This window comes from Nycticebus coucang, chromosome 19 (genome assembly GCF_027406575.1).
Source record: "Nycticebus coucang isolate mNycCou1 chromosome 19, mNycCou1.pri, whole genome shotgun sequence".
Classification (NCBI taxonomy): Eukaryota; Metazoa; Chordata; class Mammalia; order Primates; family Lorisidae; genus Nycticebus; species Nycticebus coucang.
In genome coordinates this window covers 46,816,577-46,822,361 of record NC_069798.1, presented here as the reverse complement: position 1 = coordinate 46,822,361, position 5,785 = coordinate 46,816,577, and the positions used below count along the sequence as shown (strand labels likewise).

The 5,785-nt window shown below is 42.2% G+C and overlaps 1 pseudogene; it reads left to right on the top strand.

Annotated features, from left to right (window-relative positions):
* The first annotated feature begins 4,957 nt into the window (after nt 1–4,957).
* Nucleotides 4,958–5,083, top strand: LOC128572211 (uncharacterized; annotated as a pseudogene).
* The last annotated feature ends 702 nt before the right edge of the window (nt 5,084–5,785 follow it).

The window sequence follows — 5,785 nt, the reverse complement described above, 5'->3', positions numbered from 1 at the left end:
TCCCAAAAAGTACTAATTAAAATAAATATAACTTTTCGGACTGTCTAAAGGGTAAACTAATACCATAATAGGCTTTATTATCTTTATTATCAAAATATTTTAAGGAGTTCTAGCAATCTTTGGGAAGAAGTTAACATCATGTGCTTATTAACTTAAGGAAAAATTGTAGCTTGGCACCCACAGTATAGTGGTTATGGTGCCAGCCACAAACACCCAGGCTGGCAGGTTCGAACCTGGCCCGGGCCAGGTAAACAACAAATGGACAACCGCAACCAAAAAATAGTTGGACATTGTGGCAGGCGCATGTAGTCCCAGCTACTTGGGAGGCTGAGGCAAAAGAATCGCTTAAGCCCAAGAGTTTGAGGTTGCTGTGAGCGGTGATGCCACAGTACTCTACCGAGGGTGACATAGTAAGACTCTGTCTCAAAAAAAAGAAAAAGAAAAATTGCACATTGATGTTGGTGGATAATATTGTACCACATCTTATTTTTTCTCCTAAAACTTTAGGTAACCTGGGGGAAGTAAAGCAAAAGTTGACTGGCATCATAGTATTGTGGAAATATCCTCTTTCTTTTATAAAAGTGATTCAATCTTGCTGAAGCTGCTCCTAAAGATCTTCCTGAGCCATAGGATGCTTGGTATTAACTTATTTTAAATCCTAGTGCTGGCTCTGTCATTACCTATAAGTCTTTACAAGAGGAATCCAGGAGCAGCAATTTGGGCATGACTAGGGAGCTTGTCAGAAAAACCCACCCCAGACTTACTGCATCATAATGTGCACTGTAACGACATGCCCAGGTCACAGTAACATTGGAGAGGCACACAGGACCTCTGAAGTTCTATGAGTACACTATTCTTACACCATGAACATGAATAATAAATTTAACAATTTTATTATTTATAAAATAAATACAATTTAATAATAATTTTTATTATTTATTAAATAATAAATTTAAAAACTTTATCATTCATCACCTTGATCTCTAGTCATGAATTAAGTACCAGGTAAACAGCTTGCTCCAAATAGGATGGACACAGTCTCTAGCTGATGTCTGTGAGAAAAAAGTCACAGGAATGTTTGCATTTATTATCCAATCAGTGTCCCTGGTATCTTGAACATATCTCTACATACATGTTTTTAATAGACCCTCAAGGCTTCATAGCTCTTCAACTACATGAGTTTGAAAAGCTACCTCTGCCATTCTATCTCTTGGGGGCAGTACAGGGACATTTTTCTATAAAATGTTCAAGATTCTGGCCCGGTGCAGTGGCTCATGCTTGTAATCCTAGCATTCTGGGGACCTGGGTGGGGAGCAGGGGATGTGGATTGCTTGAGCTCTGGAGTTGGAGACCAGCCTGAGCAAGAGTAAGACCCTGTCTCTACAAAAAAACAGAAAAATTAGCTGGGCATAGTGGCACATGCCTGTATTCCCAGCTACTCAGAAGGCTGAGGCCAGAGGATTGCTCAAGCCCTAAAGAGTTTAAGGTTGCTGGGAGCTATGATTCCATGGCACTCTACTCAGGGGGACAGAGTAAGAGTCTGTCTCAAAAAAAGTTTTAGATCCTTCTGGCCAAGACAGCAGCTACAATAGATAATAGTAATTTAAGGGCACCAAAATGGATAAATTGGGTTTGATTATCCAACATTTTCTCCTACTAAGTAACAAATGGTGAGTTCTTTGGTACATGGGATATCAGAACCCTAGAAACAGTTTTTACATTGTACATTGAATAGTTCATATATTTTACATTAAGAAGATGTGTTCTAACCACAAAAGAAATGTGCTAGGTGTGGCTACCCTTCCAGTAGTTCCTGATTTTAGTCCCGTTAGCACTGTAAAATGCTTTCTGAATTGAATTACCTCCTACACCAAACTGTACTCCTGCACTGAGAGTTCTTCCAGATGTTCTTTCCATGGCCATCCATTATCTTAGGAATGCCTGGAGGACCCCAGGACCTCCCTGGAGGTTTTACTCAATTCCAGTGGTTTGTGGTCGTATGGGGGTGTGCACTAGCCCTAGCAACTACCTGGGAGCACTGTGGATTAACAGGCATCTAAAGGGAAGTTGAATATCTTTCCTTCCTTGCATTTCAACTACTCACATGTTACAATAGTATTATACTATTCATTAGACGTGTAGTAACGAGCAGGATACCAGGTAGAAAATTTGCACTAGATAGGATGGAGGTAACGTCTCTGAATGATGTCTGGAAAAAACCCCAAAATTCCAAAACCAAAATTGTACTTAGATTGCAAAACCAAAAGTGAACCACAATTATACTTAGGCTGCATAGAAGAACATGAACTAACTAATTTTGCTAAATAACACTACTTTGCAAAAAGGATATTCCAACTTACTAAGGCCACTAAATGGTGCAGATAGAATCATATCTTTGTGTCTGCAACTGAAAGTGATGAACCATAAGCTTTGTTCATAAAGTACCAGATCACGAGTTGTTAACATTTTTGTGTGCGTGCAATGGACACCATTGGCAGTCTGGTGAAGCCGACAGGCTCCTCAGAATGGTTTTCTAAATGCATAAATTTAGAAAATACACAGAATAACTGTAGAATTCAGTTGGAATGAAATAAAGTTACCAAAATAATTTTTGAATGCCCAGTTTGTGGAATAATGATACATATGCTGCTTTATAGTACATCAAATAAAAAGTTTGGGGTGCAGCAGTGGAGATGGGAAGAAGTGGATAGATTTGAGAAACTAGAGGGCCTAGTGATTAGAGGTTGGGGTAGGGGATAGGAGTAGATATGAAACCTCATAGGAAAAGCTGCTTGTATATGAAGGTGGAGGACAATGGCCCCAAAGTGCTGGGATGTTGTGTGGGTGGGGGTCGTGGGATGGGGTCAGGCTACAAGAATGGGCCATCAGGGAGCCCAGTGGTGGCCAGGGCTGTGGCCACGGTGGGGAACAGTGCGGAGACCTGTGTTTGCAGCGCACAGACAGCACTCTGCTCCTTATAGCTCCTCGTGACTTGAGTATCCTCCCTCTGAGTGCTGGGGAAGATTTTCTGGGGGCATCTGACCTGAGTTTTAAAGAATGAATAGGATGAGCTTAGAGGGAGTTTGGAGGAGGAAAGCTTTTCCAGGTAGTAGGAACAGAATATGAGAAATAGTCTTGCTCAAGAATTTCAGAATTCTTGATTCAGAATTTCCGAAGAAAGGACAGGATAGAAAAGCAAAAGGTGGTGCTAGAGAGGAGGTGAGGGCCAGATAAGAGTAGGGCCATAGGGAGAGGCATGGACATTTTTGGATTTCAGACCAAGCACTTGGGCAGCTGCGTGAGCTTAGTGGGAGCAAGAAGAGAGGGTCAAAGGGACATTTAGGAGTTTGTGGGAATTCCTAACCCACAGTGAACCAAATGAGGTCCTGAACTGAGACAGTGGTGCAGTGATAGAGCACAGGAAGGGATTAGAGAGAGATGTGGGGAGCAAAGGAGCCAGCGAGGTTGAGGAGGACCCCGGATTCTAGCTTCTGGTTTGGTGATTGCACCAGCTGAGACAGAGAACAGAGGTGTGGAAGCAGATTGAGAAGGAAAGATGACAAGTCCAGGGCCATCAGAGTGGACATTCCTAGTGGACAACTGGGGAAAAATATGTCTGATGTTCAGTAGAGGTCTGCATGGGATAGGTGAATTTGGAGTTACAGGCACAAAAAGGTAGTGGTCGGAATCTTGATAGTTTTCACCTAGTCTCAGTTTTTCACCTGAAAAAACTGAGACTCCCTTCTAGGAAGTGAATTTGGTGAGAAGAATGGTGGACCTGGGACAAAGCCCCAGGCTGGTCATCTATGTATTGCCTCTCGGCTCCAAGTCCACCCTCTTTAGACTTTGCTCTTTGAGGCTATACAAACTGTCTCCCATTATTTCTGAGTGTGTCTGTGAGGGTGTTTCCAGAAAAAATATTAGCATTGAGTCAGTAGGTTCAGTAAAGAAAATAGGCTCTCACCACTGTGGACAGGCGTCGTTCAATCCATTGAGCAAAATTGGAGAGGAAGGGCAAATTTGTTCTCTACTTGAGTTGGGACATCCATCTTCTCCTGCTCTTGGATGTCCATCTTCTGTTCTCATTGGAGTTTGTGAACCTTGGGCCTTCAGACTCTGAGACTTATGCCAGCTCCCCAGGGCTCACTGTCCCTGCTTCTCAGGACTTTGGCCTCAGACTGAATTAATATGACTGATTTTCCTGGCTCCCTGGCTTGCAGGTGGTACATTATAGGAGTTCTCTGCCTCCATCATCTTATGAGAGAATAAGTCTCATTGTATGCATCTACTTATGTCTGTCCTATTAGTTCTGCTTCTCTGGGGAATATTGACTAGTGCAACGTCCAAGGTCCAGCCGTGCAATAATGGGAAGGATGTCTCTGAGAGCTTCTAGTTACTTCTTGGAAGTGGGGATGAACGTCATCTCTTTGTTTCCCAGACCCAAAGGTAGGAGAGGATTCCTGCTGCTATTTATCTGGGATACCTTAACATTCACTTGTACAGTTTTTCAGCTCTCCGATGTCTATAACCATTTCCCTGTACTGAATACCCTCTCTTTACCAGCAAAACAGTAATTCTGTTTTTCTGATTGAAACTTGACTGACTCAAACTCCTAGGGCAGGCAGAGGAAGTGCCTACAAAGAGATAGAAGGATAAGAAGGATACTCAGAGAAGTGGGTGAGAATGAAGTCTGTGTGTCTTGGAGACGGTGTAACAGACAGCTGTTACAGGAAGGAGGAAATAATGAGCCTTTAAAAAAATGGAACAGACCATATCATCCAGCAATACCTCTTTCGGATATATACCCAAAAGAATCGAAAGCAGAGTCCTGAAGAAATAGTGGTACACCCAATGTTTATCACTCCATTATTCAAAATAGCCAACAGGTGGAAGCAAACCACATGTTGTCAATAGATGAACAAATGAACAAAATATGGCCAGTCCATCCAATGGGATATTATTCAGCCTTAAAAAGGAAGGAATGGCGCTCAACTTATATTAGCCAGGGACAAAGCCAGCCCTTGTTTATCCTGGGTTGGCTTTTGGTCTGTGCCCATGCCTTGTTTGTGTCTTGGACACATGGAGAAAGTAAAAAAAGAATAAGAAAAAAAAAAGGGAAGGAAAGTCTAATGCATGCCTCAACATGGATGAAACGGGAGGATATTATTGCTGAGTGAAACAAGCCAGATATAAAAAGATAAATGTTGTATGATTCCGCTCACGTGAGGTGTCTAGAGTAGTCAAGTTCATAGAGACAGAAAGCAGAATGGTGGTTGGCGGGGCCTGGGGCAAGGGGAGTGTTGAATGCGCACAGAGTTTCAGTTTGGGAAGATGCTTGCACAACCATGTGAATATATTCAACACTACTGTATTGTACACTTAAAAAATGGTTCACACGTCAATTTTAGGTAATATAAAAATAAAAGGAGCAGAGAGGTCCAGAAAGATAAAAATTAAGTGTGTCAATTAGGACGGCATATTTGATCTTTGGGGATAATTTGAAAAGCTCATTACAAGTAAAACTTCTCAAAAAGAAAGCTCATTACAAGTAAAACTTCTCAAAAAGACTGCAGCAGGCTGAGAAACAAGTGTGAGGTGAAGAAGTCGAGGCTGACGCTTTTTTCTTTTCTTTTCTTTTTTTTTTTTTGTGATTTTTGGCCGGGGCTGGGTTTGAACCTGCCACCTCCGGCATATGGGACCAGTGCCCTACTCCTTGAGCCACAGGTGCCGCCAAGGCTGATGCTTTTGAGGAGTATGGAGAAGCAGGGGAAAAGGGGAAGTGAAG